General features: G+C 40.8%; 1 protein-coding gene across 1 annotated transcript in view; it reads right to left on the bottom strand.

Moving 5' to 3' along the window:
• The window catches only part of LOC111961052 (anoctamin-1), a 43,699-nt gene extending 39,856 nt beyond the window's left edge, over nucleotides 1-3,843 (bottom strand). The window contains exon 1 of the mRNA XM_023983178.1: nucleotides 3,687-3,843. The gene's annotated coding sequence lies outside the window, so the exon portion shown is untranslated. The remainder of the gene's footprint in view (nucleotides 1-3,686) is intronic.
• Between the last annotated feature and the right edge of the window lie 14,352 nt (nucleotides 3,844-18,195).

Here is an 18,195-nt window from a genome sequence, read left to right as displayed (position 1 = left end):
TGTCAGATAACACTGTTAAACGAATAAGTTATGCTATTGCTAGCAATCAAAACGAAACTCTAACTGCTGAACGATTCAAAAACTCCCCATCTTATGCTCTCCAAATTGACATTAACTGTGAGGACCGAGATGCCCATGCATTGAATTTTGTTCGCTATACATGTCGGGGGATGCTATTCACGAGGACATATTTTTCTGTCTCACGATTCCCGAGCATCCAACTGCACAATGGGATGTTCAGTGTGCTGCGTGGCCATATTGACCAAAAACAGATTCAATGGGATCGAATGGTGGGCTTTTGCACAGATGGGGCTCCATCTATGGCGGGACGGCGCGCGGGCATATGCACTTATAAATGTGTCTCCCTCTGTCATATAGACACATTGTATGGTACACCGAGAGCAAATGTCCTCAAAAGAGCTGAGCACAGAAGTCAGAAATATACTGCAGCAGGTAACTTTGATTGTAAACTACATCAAACCACATCCACTGCGCGCCCGCCTGTTCGCAAAACTACGTGAAGGCACGGGATCAGAGCATGACAATGTTCTATTTCACACGGAGGCTTGGTGGTTATCGAGGTGTTGGAACGATTTTTCACATTGAGAGAGGAACTGCTGTCATTCACAATGGATGTAAAAATTAGACTTGGTTGGCTTTCTGTGTAATGAAAATAGATATCTCCTTGAACACAAGCGTACAGGAGACATAGAAAACGTTCTACAGATGAGTGACTGAATCAGTGGATTCAGAGGAAAGAATTCTTATTGGAGTCTTTCAAAAGCGAACCATGCCCCTTCCCTCGGCTGGGCATGTTTCTAACAGAAAACAGCATATGTAAGTGTCCCACACGAGTGATGACTGATCACCTTCAAGGCTTGGAAGAGCACATTGGGACCTACTTCCCAATCCGTTTGACTGTGCCCCTGATTCAATTGACATGCCGGTAAGTGAAATCGAACAGCTGAGCGAGCTGTCATGTGACCGAATGCATTCACTGGTCACTACCGAGGAGTTTTGGTTCCTGACTCAACTGGAATAATACCCTGCCGTCTCCCTCTGAGCATTAATGACGCGTTCAAAACAACTGGGAACTCGGAAATCTCCGACTTCAGTGCGTTCAAGACAACTGGGAACAAAAATTTTTTTACGGTCAACCAACTCGGAATTCCAAACACAGGAAATTGGGCTTCTTTCTAGAGCTTCCGACTTTCTCGAACTGAACATCACGGACGTCATGATTTGACCTCGTATTTTTCCGAGTTCCCAGTTGTCTTGAAAGAACCACCAGTGCTCTCCTCTGTATTAAAACCAAATATCGATACAGGTTGGATGTGACAGCAGAGATGTCGACCACGCCCCCTGACTTTGGAGAACCTCAGACGCGACATGCATTAAGCACACCCGTCTCATTAGTGGTGGTGAGATAAGACACATTATGTCAGACTCATTTGTAATTGACTGTCATAGCCCCACATTAAAAGTATGTGATGGGGAGTTGAGAAGACAATCATAAATACTGTTAGAATGTTTTTCAATTGATTGCCACAGCCCCAAATAAAAAAGTTAATTACATAATTATTTTCACATGGTGGGCATCGCAAGAATTTTCACATATCAAAATGGGGTCGTGGGCCAAACATGTTTGGAAACCCATGCATTAACAAGAATAATTAGTGCAAACCAAACCAAATTGCAAACCAAAATGCTATCAAACAACAGTTCACAAAAGGGGGTCTTCTTGTCATGAGATAAACCCAATACATGTGTAACAGTATAACTTTAGACCGTCCCCTCGCCCCGACACGGGCGCGAACCAGGGACCTTCTGCACACATCAACAACGGTCGCCCACGAAGCATCGTTACCCATCGCTCCACAAAAGCCGCGGCCCTTGCAGAGCAAGGGCAACCCTACTTAAGTCTCAGAGCAAGTGACGTAACTGATTGAAATGCTAGTAGCGCGTACCCGCTAACTAGCTAGCCATTTCACATCCGTTACACATGTATCAGTTACAAGTTACACAAGTCTCACACTTACAGGGTGGATAGCCTCGGCCTACAATAATAACTCGATAGACCGAACACACAACGCATGGAGACAAGATTGCCTTCTGACAGCCTTGCAAAGTGCACACAGACCTGACTGACAAAGACAGGTGAGGGTTCCACCACAGGGAAAACTCTTCCCTCGGTCCTGGATTAGTACACATGACACCCTAGAATCAGAATGGGTTCCCCTCCTCAAGCTCGGCTATCATCACTAAATCATATCCGACAATAGGAAAGGTAAACGGGACGTTGTGGTCACTCTGCTATCAGGCATCGCTTCGGACAGAAACAATGCGCTCTGAGTCAGTCAGTGTAACTTAGAACTGACCTTTGTAGCTCCCTATTTTAAACTGTCAACGGATAGCTTAATGTTTGTCTCCCAAATAATATACTCACATTTTGTACAGTTGCACTGTAACGGAAAACTGTATATTATACGGTAATTTGGGAGTATTAATAACAGTAAAATACTCTGAAACGTTTTACTGTAGAATACTGTCATTTATGGTGCATTGTGGGAAAATGGTGAGGCCAGGGAAAGAATCCTGTCTCTCAAATGGGACTGTAATTCCATCCCACAGTATACAGTACCTATCTTTGGAACGCCAAACACCTTTTGACCCCTAATGTGTGCATGTTATTGTTGTTTCTGGCTTATTACCATTTTTTTTGAGTTGTGCCTCGTAAGATGCTTTATTTGTTACACATGTGAGTGAGAATGCTGTACCAATTATTTTCCTATGTGCCCGTCAATTTAAAGTGTATAGGGACAAGGCTACAAGTCTTAAACCTTAATTGGTTGAGCATCTTGCCATGTCCTTTTTGTCTGTTTTTCCCTGTAATCGCTGCCAGTTTGGAAGCCTTTGTTAATGCCTCTAGACGTGCAAGTGATTTAAAACACCAACTATTCATTGATATACTGTAATGAGTAAAAACTTTACCAAGCAGCCAACCTGCTTGCAATTACAGTATAATAGTCAATTTAACGGTATTGTACTGTGTGTCATTACATAAGTACTTGCTTCGATATCGTATTTATATTACAGTAGGTGTACTGTAATATGAAATACAGAATTGTACTTGCCACCGAGCTGCCTGCAAACTTAAACTACCGTCTAATTCACTTTAACCATTTGTGTAGCCTAGTTTCATGTCTGTACAGTACAACAAAACTTTGTTAACGTTCATTCAGACTCAAAACTATAACCTTATCAGCAGCTCTCTCTGTTTGAATTGCCTCTCACCTTGCCGATTCCAACCAGTCCACATCACAGCAGCATGTAAACATGTTCTCTTTACAGTTGAAGTTAAAGAAGCAAGAAACAAAGTAAAGAACTAGTTCACAGCATTTTACATCAGAATCCTAATTTAAAACGTATATTTATTCACAAAACTTTCGAGAAAGAGATACCCATCTCGTTTAATGTTTGTTACATCGTTATTAAGCATGCATATTAAAGGGTGTTATTGTCCTGCGAGAGAAATTGAGATGGCATGATTCATTTTGAAATATGCATTTAAACATACAACATAATAGTTTACTGTGAAAAGGCTAGTCATTGCTTCAACATCCCCACCGAACCACAGACATGTCCACCGAACAACATAATAGAGAGATGTATCATCCACTTTTTACCTGCAATTGATGAAATAGTGTAAGGATGTCCTGTCCAACCTACTGATACTGTTTACAGGTCATTTAAATCCATAACGACTAAGCAGTCAGCCTCTCGTTGTTCGGAGGACAGTCAGCGCACTGCGCTCTTGTCAACCAATTGCACAAGCGCACGAGCGCTCCTTCCTCGAGTCGCGCAGAAAGTGTTCAGGCAGAGGTATGCATGAACATCTATGTCTGAGGCAGTCCCTGTGCGGTTGACGTCTCAGTCCTATTTCTAATGGTGTAGAACAAATTTAATTAAGGTACCAAACAAGCCCAACTCAATAATTACATTTTGCCAATATATTTACGCAGGCCATCTGGGTTTTGATCCATATGCAAGAGACATCCTACTTCACTTTGATGTGTAGGCGGGCATTATTCTCTGTTCTACAAATAACGCAACTAACCAATCCACTTAATAGCTAGGTACTCCACCATGTAAAATGTAAAAAGGTGCACTGCAAGTAAATATGAGCAGTTCCTGTGGTTTTAAGATATAAAATATATCTTCATCTGTAGTAGACATTGTGCAACCTACAAGACATACTGCAACCATCACATTTGGCTTTGATACCTCAACCTTCGTTGTGATAGGATCAACTACTTGCAATAACACTTTTAGTCATGCATAATGATAACAATCAGATGGTAGCCTAATCATCATATGCTATGGCTTTAAAGTTGTCCTGTTTGGAGAGAATCTCGCTTGTTTACTGCTGGATACTACTTACTATGTGAGATCACATCAAATGCTAAGCCAGAGCTTTTCTTTACCTGACCAGGTAAAACTCTACCTGAGTATTTGAGTTGTTGTTGAACTCGGATGACTTCAAGCTGAAAAATAAGGGAGATTTCCTCCCAAAAATGTAATCCAAAGGTGAATGAAGCACAACACGTTATAGGTTTAAGATTTGGCCAACATTCTTACAATTAAATGCCAATTGAATAATTGGATTTGCCATCACATACGCAGTTCAAGCAGACAAACAAACTCAAGTCACAAGTAAAATCAAATCAAATCACATTTTATTTGTCACATGCTTGGTAAACAACAGGTGTAGACTAACAGTCAAATGCTTCCTTACAGGTCCTTTTCAAACAATGCAGAATTGAAGATAAATATAAAACAAATTATAATTAAAATAGAAATAGTGACATGAGAAATAAATACATCTGTAAATAATGAAAAACAAAATCAAGTAAAAAATAACATGGCTATATACAGGGACTACCAGTATCGAGTCAATGTGCAAGGTTACGAGGTAATTGAGGTAGCTATGTACTGTAGCTATTCCTTTTGTCCAGGTGGGTGAGGGCAGTGTGGAGTGCAATAGAGAATGTGTCCTTTATGGATCTGTGGTGGCGCTAGTTAAATTGGATTAGGTCCAGGGTGTCTGGGATGACGGTGTTGATGTGAACCATGACCGGCCTTTTAAATGCCCTTCATGGCTACCAATGTAAGTGCTACTTAGTAGCACTTAGGCAGTCAATTAGGCAGGCAGGCTACCTTGGCGTTCTTGGGCACGGGGACATGGTGGTCTGCTTGAAACAAGTTGGTATTACAGATAGGTTCAGGGATAGCTTGAAAATGTTAGTGATGACACTTGCCAGCTAGCTCTCAGTACGCGTCCTAGTATTCTGTCTGGCCCCGTGGCTTTGCAAATGTTAACCTGGTTAAAGGTGTTACTCACATCGGCTATGGAGAACGAGATCACACAGTCATCCGGAACAGCTGGTGCTCTCATGCATGGTTCAGTGTTGCTTACCTCAAAGCGAGCATAGAAGGCATTTATCTTGTCTGGTAGGCTGGGCAGCTTGCGGTTGGGTTTCCCTTTGTAATCCGTGATAGTTTGCAAGCCATGCCACATCCATCGAGCGTCAGAGCCGGCGTGGTAGGATTCCGTCTTAGTCCGGTATTGACGCTTTGCCTGTTTGATGTCTCATCGGAGGTCGTAGTGGGATTTCTTATAAGCGTCCAGATAGGTGTAGGGTTCCTTGAAAGTGGTAGCTCCAGCCTTTAGCTCAGTACAGATGTTGCCTATGGCAACATGGCTTCTGGTTGGGGTATGTACGTACGGTCACTGTGGGGACAACTTTATCTATGAACTTATTAATGAAGTTGGTGACTGATGTTGTAAACTCCTCAATGTTATCAGCTGAATCCCAGAACATATTCCAAGTGAGCCATTAGAACAAGAACTCAGTGGCCATGCCACTTCAATATTATTAAAGACCATCCTGGATCTTTAATACTTGAGAGTGAAACAAACCCATTGTTTTTTTGTTCTTTGGTGCAATATTAAATAAGTGGTAATCAAATCAAGAGCCTAAGAAAGACTTCGAATTTAAAGCATTTCATTCCATTACAGAATTTTTGGGGGGTTGGTTGGTTTATGTAACCATCTAGCTTCTTGTGAGTTGATTTCCAGATAGGTTTGCCTGCCTGCCTGCCTGCCTGCCTGGATAACCACCAGAAGACACAATAGTCTGCTGTGCTACTGTAGATAACATCACCTGGAACAGACCTGGGTTCAAATACTATTTAGAATCTTTCAAATACTTTGAGTGTTTTCTTTAGCATACCTAGAATGGCAGGTGGGGGGTTGTTTGCATTTTTGGGATCTTTTGGGACTTCTCTATTGGTCCCATAGAGAAGGTAAGCTAAAGTATTTAGGAACAGCTAAAGTTAGGAATTAGGAACAGCTAAAGTATTTGAAATGATTTCAAATAGTATTTAAACCCAAGTCTGTTCTGGAAACAAACAGATAGCAGAGGCTTTCAGAAATGGTTAATATTTCATGGCACACATTCTACAACCAGCAACAGTCAGCTATGAGGGCAGATCTCTTCAGTAATTGTTAAGGATGCATGATTTATGGTCTTGCAATATTATAGTAACTCATACAACTTTGAGATGCCACACATCTCTGTCATACAATTTCACAAACTCACTGAAAAAACTGACATTGGTCCAAAAGGCACAATTAAACGTCACACAGCAAGGCTCAAACGTCACACTGAGTGGCACAGTTGCGGATTGTTTCACAGCAGTTGAAAGTAAGAGCAATGCTATCAATTCATCCACATCCAGCATTCTATTTGACATTCATTCTTCTTTTAACCCAGTGAGTGAGTTATCACAGACACACACACACACACCAGTGGAAGCTCCTCGGAGGACCATCCTACTCAGTGAATTTCAGAAAAATAAAAACAGTGAAACACTTAGTTATCCTTTTTAGACAAAACTATACTAAATATATTCACGTCACCAAATAACTGATTAAAACAGACTGTTACAATGAAGGTCTACAATACCATCAACAACACTTTCTGGGGTAGCGCCATGGTTTAGCCGGAGGACAGCTATTTTTCATCCTCCTCTGGGTACATTGACTTCAATACAAAACCTAGGAGGCCCCTTCCATAGACTTACATATTAATTATGACGACTTCTGGAGGACGTCCTCCAACCTATCAGAACTCAGCATGAACTGCATGAACTGACAATCACTGGCTGACAATCACCGGCTGACGGAATTTCGTGACCGCCACAGCCCTAACTATGACAACTTCCGGTAGACATCCTCCAACCTATCAGAGCTCTTGCAGCATGAACTGACATGTTGTCCACCCAATCAAAGGATCAGAGAATTAATCTAGTACTGAAAGCATAAGCTACAGCTAGCTAGCACCGCAGTGCATTACATGTGGCGAGTAGTTGACTCACAGAGAGAGAAAGCCAATAGTTGAACAGTTTTGAACAAATTAATTTTCACTTTCACTTACTTAGCTATCTAGTGCTGTTAGCTAATTTAGCCTACTCAAACACCCAGCTCAAACACAGAGGAATGGTATTAATGTTATCTAGCTGGCTAAAGCTATCCAACACTGGAAATCTTCCAAGTCAAGGTAAGCTTTCGGTTTGATGAATTTATTGCCACCGGGGCCCACCGGTGTAACTGCTAAACTGCTTGCTGTACTGCATGATTGTGTCGGGTTTACTAACACGGTAGTTCTAGTGTCTATGTTGTTGACTATTACATTAGCTAATATGGTGACAATGATGTAGGCTGTGTGTAGCGGTTAGGGAAAGGTAAAGGGGATACCTAGTCAGTTGTACAACTGAATGGATTCAACTGAAATATGACTTCTGCATTTAACCCAACCCCTCTAAATAAGAGAGGTGCGGGGGCCTGCCTTAATCGACATCCACGTCATCGGCGCCCGGGGTTTGCATTTATGGTATGAAGGTTTGGCTTAGAGAGAGTGTGCAAGGTGGTATTGAATGTGTCACTGTCACCTTCATTACTCCAATTTGTCTTTCGACGAACATGTGCACCTACGTTATAAACTTTCATTTGTAAGCTAGGTTGTAGCAATGGGTATAGGGAAAATGTTTGTATCATGTAGTAGCCTAATATCGATGTTACATTGAGCTGGGTGAATGGAATATGAATGACAGTCATCCAATATGCTGTAATAGAAATAAGGCCATGCTCATTAAAAATATTATCATCCTCCCTCGTCTTAAACGGCACCGACCGCCACTGACACACAGAGAGAAAGAGACACACAGCAGCATCTGCTAGGCCAGAGGCTGAGGGAAGAATGACATCGTGGGAAGTGGTGTCGGGGCGATGGTTTCCCATCCATATCTGTGGCAGTTCAGAACCACAGATCCCCATGCAACAGAGCAGCAACAGCTCCCAGAAGGACGCTGTAGGCCTGTAGACCATTTCCTGCTTCTAATCAACAACACCTCATTGGATGGTTTTAGTCAAGGCCGTAAGGAAGCTAGAAACATGATATATGGAAAAGAAAGGCACTTAATTACATGATGGATACACTGCATCCATGTTGGTAGTGTAAAGGAAATTAGACAATAAGGCAATCGTTGTAGTCAAAGTTAGATACATGATTTATGGATAAGACTATAGGCTTCATAATAAATATGCTGCGTTCGTCTTTGAAGTTTAAAGACAATGTGAAATTAGACCAGCTAGGACTAACAGGCAGGCACTTGTGTGTGAAGATATTCTCTTTAATCATAATCATCCTTCATATTTTAGTTGAGGAAGAACAGTATATGAACCACACATTGCTCTTTTCATGCAGTATATTTTGGAATCGTTTCTTAATTAATTAAATATTCCACCTTACCAAAATACTACCCAAAACATTATTCTCCTCAATTCACCTCACAATATTGTAATAAATATTGTTTCCTGGGAAATGTAAAACATTGACTGAAAAGGGCTGAATGAGTCATCTGAATCAGGGGAGCATCATGACTGAGTATTTATCCTGTCTGATTGTTTACCACCAGTCTTTATTTCACTGCATGGGAATAGAAACACAGGATGCTATACATAAATGACTAATTACCCGTTTTCTTTTTTTACAGATAATAAAAAACATCTGCTGTCTGAACTTGTGGCGTGGGATCACGTTTACCCCTTGTAGAGTATGTTCAGTTATCAGCAATTTGTTGTAGAGATTGGTGAATATGACCCATATATTTCAATGTACAGTATACTGAACAAAAATATAAATGCAACATACAACAATTTAAAATATTTTACTGAGTTACAATTCATAAGGAAATCAGTCAATTGAAATACATTCATTAGGCCCTAATCTATGGATTTTGAATTTTACAGACCGAATGTTGATTGTTCCAAACGTATATCTACAATCAATCAAATGTATTTATAAAGCCCTTCTTACATCAGCTGATGTCACAAAGTGCTGTACAGAAACCCAGCCTAAAACCCCAAACAGCAAGCAATGCAGGTGTAGAAGCACGATGGCTAGGAAAAATTCCCTAGAAAGGCCAGAACCTAGGAAGAAACCTAGAGAGGAACCAGGCTATGATGGGTGGCCAGTCCTCTTCTGGCTGTGCCGGTTGGAGATTATAACAGAATATGGCCAAGATGTTCAAATGTTCATAGATGACCAGCAGGGCCAAATAATAATAATCACAGTGGTTGTCGAGGGTGCAACAGGTCAGCACCTCAGGGGTAAATGTCAGTTGGCTTTTCATAGCCGATCATTCAGAGTATCTCTACCGCTCCTGCTGTCTCTAGAGAGTTGAAAACAGCAGGTCTGGGACAGGTAGCACGTCCGGTGAGCAAGTCAGTGTTCCATAGCCGCAGGCAGAACAGTTGAAACTGGAGCAGCAGCACGGTCAGGTGGACTGGGGACAGCACGGAGTCATCAGGCCAGGTAGTCCTGAGGCATGGTCCTAGCACTCAGGTCCTCTGAGAGAGAGAAAGAAAGAAAGAGAGAAARAGAGAGAATTAGAGAGAGCATACTTAAATTTACACAGGGCCCCACACATTATTGTTGGTGGGTGGGAATGTGCGAAGGGAGGGGGTGGGGGAGTTTTGGGGGCTGATATAAGAAACAGGAAATGGAATCATAAGGAAGTTGCTCTAGTCACATAAATTTTCCTGATAATATTCATTTTTTGACTTATAGCCATGTTAGTCCTCAAGTAGTGTACATCTCAATGAACTCCCTGTTTACAGCCTTCAGCCTTTTACAGGCTTCTATGTTCCTGTCCTTGTCCCCAGGGGACCTCTGGGGAGGATGAGTTAGTGATGAAGATAGACCTTTGAAGCAGCTGGATGTGGATGCAAGAACACACAGAGTGATCTGGCAGAGTTCAGCCTGCCTCCAGAGACCGCTGGCCCAGCCTGGTCAAAGGTCATTGAGAATGACCAACGCTAGCATGACTCTGCGACCACGTCCTCACGCACATCATGGGCTGTGTTTTGACCAGGGCTCCATGGGCGGAATAGTGTGCCATGTAGGGTGCTATATGTAGGGAATAGGGTGCCATATGTAGGGTCCCATATGTAGGGAATAGGGTGCCATATGTAGGGAATAGGGTGCCATGTAGGGTGCCATATGTAGGGAATAGGGTGCCATATGTAGGGAATAGGGTGCTATGTAGGGTCCCATATGTAGGGAATAGGGTGCCATATGTAGGGAATAGGGTGCCATGTAGGGTGCCATATGTAGGGAATAGGGTGCCATGTAGGGTCCCATATGTAGGGAACAGGGTGCCATGTAGGGTGCCATAGGTAGGGAATAGGGTGACATTTGGGATAAAGAACATGATAGGCTACAGCTCTCTCACCAAAACAAACTGAATGCTTTTTGCTATTTTTGTCCTGTCATGGATCCTACAGTCAAACAGACTTTGCTTTCATGGAGTACAACCAAATAGCAAATACCAATAAAACAGTCTTAACTGAATTTAAACCCATTGCTTTAAGGTGGAGGCTGCATCAGTAGCTTCTTTTAAATCACAAATTGGACCCCTGCTGTGTAATGCAGGTTCAAATTGGTTTTTCCTCCTCTTGTGTACAAACACATTACAGATTAGCCTTGCTAATAGGTTTCCTTTCCTCATCTGCAGTGTGTTTGTGTGGGTGTGTGTGCACCCCATCGGGTATATAAAGGCACTTTCTCACCATTTCACAATGGGCATCCAGTTTAATTATCCCCAGCTGGATGTGCAGCAGCAGTCCTTAGAGGCCTGAGGACCACTGAGGGACGCCTGGCCTGTAGGGCGTGTATGTGTGTGTGCCTCGCATACAGGGCGGGAGCCTGCAGCCGACAGTGCCACTGACCAAGGAACCTGCCCAGAACCCTTCTCGGAACCTTCCAATGGCCAAAGATGTTCTAAACCAAATACATTCATACTGTAGGCTATAACAGTGTAATTACTATTTTACTAGATTGTACTTTCTAAATAAATACCTTGTGAGGAAATACATTATCCAATTCTTCAGTGTAGCTTACTGGCGACATCTTCCGGAAGGAGTGAGTCCATCGCTCCTATTTTGAGCAAAGATTGAATGATGTAAAAAGGACATTTAGAGCCATTGCTCAGAAACATGATAACCAGTAGAGGTCAGCATTCCCCAAATACACTGCATTCAGAAAGTATTCAGACCCCTTGACTTTCTCCAAATGTTGTTACTTACAGCCTTAATCTAAAATGTATTAAATTGTTTCCCCCCCTCATCAATCTACAATAAATACCCCATAATGACAAAGCAAAAACAGGTTTTTAGAAATGTTAGCAAATTTCTTACAAATTAAAATTGGAAATATCACATTTACATAAGTATTCAGACCCGTTACTCAGTACTTTGTTGAAGCACCTTTGGCAGCAATTATAGCCTCAAGTCTTCTTGGGTATGATGCTACAAGATCTTTCAGTACACCTGTATTTGAGGAGATTCTCTCATTTTTCTCTGCAGATCCACTCAAGCTCTGTCAGGTTGGATGGGGAGCATCGCTGCACAGGTATTTTCAGATCTCTCCGGAGATGTTTGATCAGGTTCAAGTCCAGTCTCAGCTGGACTGAGTTTTCAGATGGTTGTCTAGGTGTTCACAGACAGTAATTATTGTTCAATGAAAATTACTATAAATCAACAAATAATATACCATCATGTCTAATACANCACACACACACACACACACACACACACACACACACACACACACACACCTGCTGCCAAACTCTAGCTCAGTATTGCATCAGAGTGTAATCCAGAGATAATTCTAAAAGAGATAAAGTCTTGTTTGGCAGAACCCTTGCTACAAATGCATTACATTTTTCATTGGTTGCTAGGGTTGTTGCTTCTGGTAAAATGTCCCCCCTGTGACACCCTCAACAATACCAGGAGGTGCTTGACCTCGCTATACCAGTCTGAGCTCAGAATATCTTTATTTGCACAGGACTTTGGGTCAGTGCTGTATATTGCACCTTTGATCAAGCGGTAAGGGTAGTGGAGATGACGACTTACAGTACCAGTCAAAAGTTTGGACACACCTACTCATTCCAGGGTTTTTCTTTATTTTTACTATTTTCTACATTGTGAAATAATAGTGAAGACATCAAAACTATGAAATAACACATATGGAATCATGTAGTAATCCAAAAAGTTTTAAACAAATCACAATAATCAAAAAAGATTTTTGGTTCCACCAGCTGTGTCTTTGTGAGACACGGAGTAGGCAAACGGATGATCTCCACATGTGTGGTCCCCGCCATGAAGCATGGAGGAGGAGGTGTGATGGTATGGGAGTGCTTTGCTCATCCTACATTCTGCAGGGATATGCCATCCCATCTGGTTTGCGCTTAGTGGGACTATACTTGTTTTTCACCAAGACAATGACTCAACACACCTCCAGTCTGTGTAAGGGCTATTTGACCAAGAAGGAGAGTGATGGAGTGTTGCATCAGATGACCTGGCCTCCACAATCACCCGACCTCAATGAAATTGAGATGGTTTGGGATGAGTTGGACTCCAGAGTGAAGGAAAAGCAGCCAACAAGTGCTCAGCATGTGTGTGAACTCCTTCAAGACTGTTGGGAAAGCATTCCTCATGAAGCTGGTTGAGAGAATGCCAAGAGTGTGCAAAGCTGTCATCAATGCAAAGGGTGGCTACTTTGAAGAATCTCAATTATAAAATATATTTGGATTTGTTTCACACTTTTTGGTTACTACATGATTCCATATGTGTTATTTCATAGTTTTGATGTCTTTACTATTATTCTACAATGTAGAAAATTGCAAAAATAAATAAAAACCCTGGAATGAGTAGGTGTCCAAACTGTTGACTGATACTGTAGTCCAGACCTCCTGTGGATTGCATCATCATAAATTAATGGATAATTGGTATTCCTAGAACTCTGTTATTGAACACTTCCATAGATCTCAATTTGTGCTTTCTTGCCAACTCCCATAATAATTTTCAAGCCAAACATTGAGGGATGCAAGAGGCCATAGGAGTTGCCGTGCGGGTTGGCAAGACAGCACAAACAGATCTTGAACCAGGCACATTCAACACATCTATATAACTTTGGGCAACACCCAGTGCTATAGCTGTCAATGAAACAGAATGCCATTGGAAAACTCTTTACAAGACAAAAAAGGCAATATGACATCAATGTCATCAAATATTGTGTAATATATTTATTAACCTGCATAAAATGTTGTTTTCCATACAAGTATTGTGGACTTACAAATACTTTTCTTCCTGTGATCTCAATAATAATATTTTCATCTAAAAGTAAAATTAAATGATTCGTAGCACAAAATTACAGCAACATAGAAAGCATGAAAAGTAAGTTGACAAAAAAAAGGAGATTGATTCTTTATCTGTGAAGAATAAAACAAGAGGACATACATTTTGGATCTGACACCTGTTAACTGGAATTTACTGCATCTTAGCATGTCCCATGTAGCCTGAGATTCCAGACCGCATCATACTACAGTTCACTATTGTTTCACACTGAAACCTGAAATAGAGTTGTATTCATCCAGGATTTGTAGGCTATGTTCGATTGGAACCCTACAGGGCAAAGTAACTTTTTAAACTTTACCCATTAGGGGCCACGGTACAGTAGTACAGCCCAATCTGCTGATGAATTAACTTTACTTCAAACTCTCTGCACTTCAGATGCCTTAGTATAATAGGTCCAGTCAGCTTCACTATAATAGGTCCGGTCAGCTTCACTCTAATAGGTCCGGTCAGCTTCACTATAATAGGTCCGGTCAGCTTCATATATAAGTCCCGGTCAGCTTCACTATAAGGTCAGTCAGGTATTCACTATAAATAGGTCCAGTCAGCTTCATGATATAGCGGTCTCAACTATAGTCGGTCAGCTTCACTATAATAGGTCCAGTCAGTTCACTAATAGGTTAGTCAGCTTCACTAGATAGGTCAGTCAGCTTCACTATATGGTCCAGTCAGCTTCACTAGATAGGTCCACTCAGCTTCACTAGATAGGTCCAGTCAGCTTCACTAGATAGGTCCAGTCCAGCTTCACTAGATAGGTCCAGTCAGTTTCACTAGATAGGTCCAGTCAGCTTCACTAGATAGGTCCAGTCAGCTTCACTAGTAGAGGTCAGTCCAGCTTCACTAGATAGGTCCAGTCAGCATCACAGATAGTCCAGTCAGCTTCACTAGATAGGTCCAGTCAGCTTCACTAGATGGTCCAGTTAGCTTCACTAAGATAGGTCAGTTCAACTTCAACTAATAATGGTCCGTCAGCTCATATAATAGGTCAGTCAGCTTCACTAGATAGGTCAGTCAGAGCTTCACTATAATAGGTCCAGTCAGCTTTACTAGATAGGTTCCAGTCAGCTTCACTATATTAGGTCCAGTCAGCTTCACTAGATAGGTCCAGTAGTCACTTCAAGTAGATAGGTCCAGTCAGCTTCACTAGATAGGTCCAGTCAAGCTTGCAGACTAGATAGTCAGTCAGCTTCAACATAAAGGTCAGTCAGCTTCACTAGATAAGGTCAGTCAGCTTCACTATAATAGGTCCGGTTCAGCTTCACTAGATAGTAGGCTCCGGTCAATCTTCCAGTATAATAGGTCAGTCAGCTTCACTAGATAGGTCCAGTCAGCTTCAACTATAATAGGTCCAGTCAGCTTCAAATAAAATAGAAAAACAAAAACAAACCTCAAAGGCAAAATCAGAAACAAGACAACAAGTCAATAATCAAAAAAAGCAAAAAATAAAAACACATCACACAGACAAAATAAAAATATCAAGAAAACAAATAACAAACAAGAAAAAAAAAACAACCAAAAAAAATACACAAAAAAAAAAAAAGACACACAAGAATCCAAGAAAAAAAACAACAAAATCAATGGACTATCACAAAACAAACAAACAAAAAAAAAGCAAAAACTAAATCACACAGAAAAAAAAAAAACCAACTAAAAAATAATCACATAAAACAAGTCAAAGAATAATTCAAAAAAAAACACCACAATCTAACAAAAAAAAAAACATAAAAAATCAGCAAAACAATAAAACACATAAACATCACTAAACCACAGTCAGTAATAAAAATCAAACACAATCAACAAAATTTTCATACAAAAAAAAAACAAAATAATCAAACACATAATAAATCAAAGAAATCCAAAAAGTATCAAACAAATCAAAACAATATACAAAAACAACAACAAAAAATCTCACCAATACCAGCCACAAATAAAAAAATCCATCATAGCAAAAAAAGAAAATCAAGAACAACTAAAATGACAACAAATCAACCAAACAAAGATAACCAATCACAAACACAAATCCAAAAAACAAATAAAAACTAACACCAACAAACCACAAAAAAAACATTCAAAAAGAACAAAAAAAGCATTAAGATTTTTTTTTTTTGTTTTTTTATTATTTGTGTTTTTTTTTGTTTTTTTTTTTATTTTTTTTTTTTTTTTTTTTAGATAGAAGGATTTACGGTCGGTCAGCTTCACTATAATAGGTCCAGTCAGCTTCACTATACTAGATAGGTCCAGTCAGACTTCACTAATAATAGGTTCCAGTCGCTTACTATATGGTCCAGTCAGCTTCACTAATAGGTCCAGTCAGCTTCACTAGATAGGTCTAGTACTACTAAAGGTCACAGGTCAGTCTTCACTATAATTAGGTCCGTCAGCTTACTATAATAGGTCCAGTCAGCTTCACTATAATAGGTCCAGTCAGCTTCACTAAAGGTCAGTCAGCTTCACTTAGATGGTCAGTCAGCTTCACTAATAGGTCCAGTCAGCTTCACTAGTAGTCCAGTCCTTAAGATGGTCTAGCCTTCACTAGATAGGTCCGCAGCTTCACTATAATAGGTTCCAGTCAGCTTCACTATAAGTCAGTCCAGCTTCATATAATAGGTCCAGTCAGCTTCACTATAATAGGTCCAGTCACATTCACTATAATAGGTCCAGTCAGTCTTCAACTATATAGCGTCAGTCAGTTCACTAGATAGGTCCATCAGCTTCACTAGATAGGTCCAGTCAGCTTCACTATACTAGGACCAGCCTTCACTATAGATAGGTCCGGTCAGCTTCACTATAATAGGTCCAGTCAGCTTCACTATAATAGGTCCAGTCAGCTTCACTATAATGGTCCGTCACTTCACTATAATAGGTCCAGTCAGCTTCACTAATAATAGTCAGTCAGCTTCACTAGATAGGGTCGTCAGTCGCTTCACTAGATAGGTCCGGTCACGTCTCACTATAATAGGTCCAGTCAGCTTCACTATAATAGGCTTCCAGTCAGTTTCACTATAATAGGTCCAGTCAGCTTCCTAGATAGGTCCAGTCAGCTTCACTAGATAGGTCCAGTCAGCTTCACTAGATAGGTCCAGTCAGCTTCACTATAATAGGTCCAGTCAGCTTCACTGATAGGTCCGGTCAGCTTCACTAGATAGTCCGTAGCTTCACTAATAGGTCAGTCAGCTCACTAGATAGTCCAGTCAGCTTCACTATAATAGGTCGTCAGCTTCACATATAATAGGTCCGTCAGCTTCACTATAGATAGGTCCAGCTCAGCTTCACTATAATAGCGCGGTCAGCTTCACTATAATAGGTCCAGTCAGCTTCACTATAATAGGTCCAGCTCAGCTTCACTATAATAGGTCCAGTAGCTTCACTAGATAGGTCCAGTCAGCTTCACTATAATAGGTCCAGTCAGCTTCACTAGATAGGTCCAGTCAGCTTCACTAGATAGTCCAGTCAGCTTCACTAGATAAGGTCCAGTCAGCTTTCACTATATAGGTCAGTCAGCTTCACAAGTAGTCTAGGTACTTCACTAGATAGGTCTAGTCAGCTTCACTAGATAGGTCTAGTCAGCTTCACTACTATGTCTAGTCAGCTTCACTACTAGGTCTAGTCAGCTTCACTACTTGGTCTAGTCAGCTTCACTATAATAGGTCTAGTCAGCTTCACTACTAGGTCTAGTCAGCTTCACTAGATAGGTCTAGTCAGCTTCACTACTATGTCTAGTCAGCTTCACTACTAGGTCTAGTCAGCTTCACTATATATGTCTAGTCAGCTTCACTACTATGTCTAGTCAGCTTCACTACTATGTCTAGTCAGCTTCACTACTATGTCTAGTCAGCTTCACTACTATGTCTAGTCAGCTTCACTACTAGGTGTAGTCAGCTTCACTGTAATAGGTCTGTGCATGGCCTCAGTGCAATGTGCAGCCATCAACTGTACATCAGCAGTCCCATTCAGTGGTGTGTTTTTCTCATGGTCAAGTAACATTTCCTATAGCAAATAGTGAAGACAGGTACAGCCTGAGTATCTTCATAGTATACATACATGATGCACAAACTATGCAAATATCAATTTATATCAGCTTTTAATAATTAATAATTAAATAATTACAGAGGCTTAGTCAAAACATGTGACTATCAATTGCTAAAAGATTTCAAATATGCTCTATAGGAATATGGATTATAACACAATTATTTATATCAATTTTAAAAATAGAGACTTAATCCTGTTACATGTATAATTATTAACCTGGAAAATAAAAATAACATCTACTTGAAACAGAATGTATATTATATTGCTTCTTAACCATATTTCGCTGCTTTTCGGAAAACCTAACCACACCTCAGGGTTGATATGGCGACAACACAGATAGGAATATA

The sequence above is a fragment of the Salvelinus sp. IW2-2015 genome, linkage group LG4q.1:29 (genome assembly GCF_002910315.2).
Source record: "Salvelinus sp. IW2-2015 linkage group LG4q.1:29, ASM291031v2, whole genome shotgun sequence".
NCBI classification, from domain to species: domain Eukaryota; kingdom Metazoa; phylum Chordata; class Actinopteri; order Salmoniformes; family Salmonidae; genus Salvelinus; species Salvelinus sp. IW2-2015.
The sequence above is the reverse complement of the archived record's forward strand: the minus strand, read 5'-3'. Positions and strand labels throughout refer to the sequence as shown.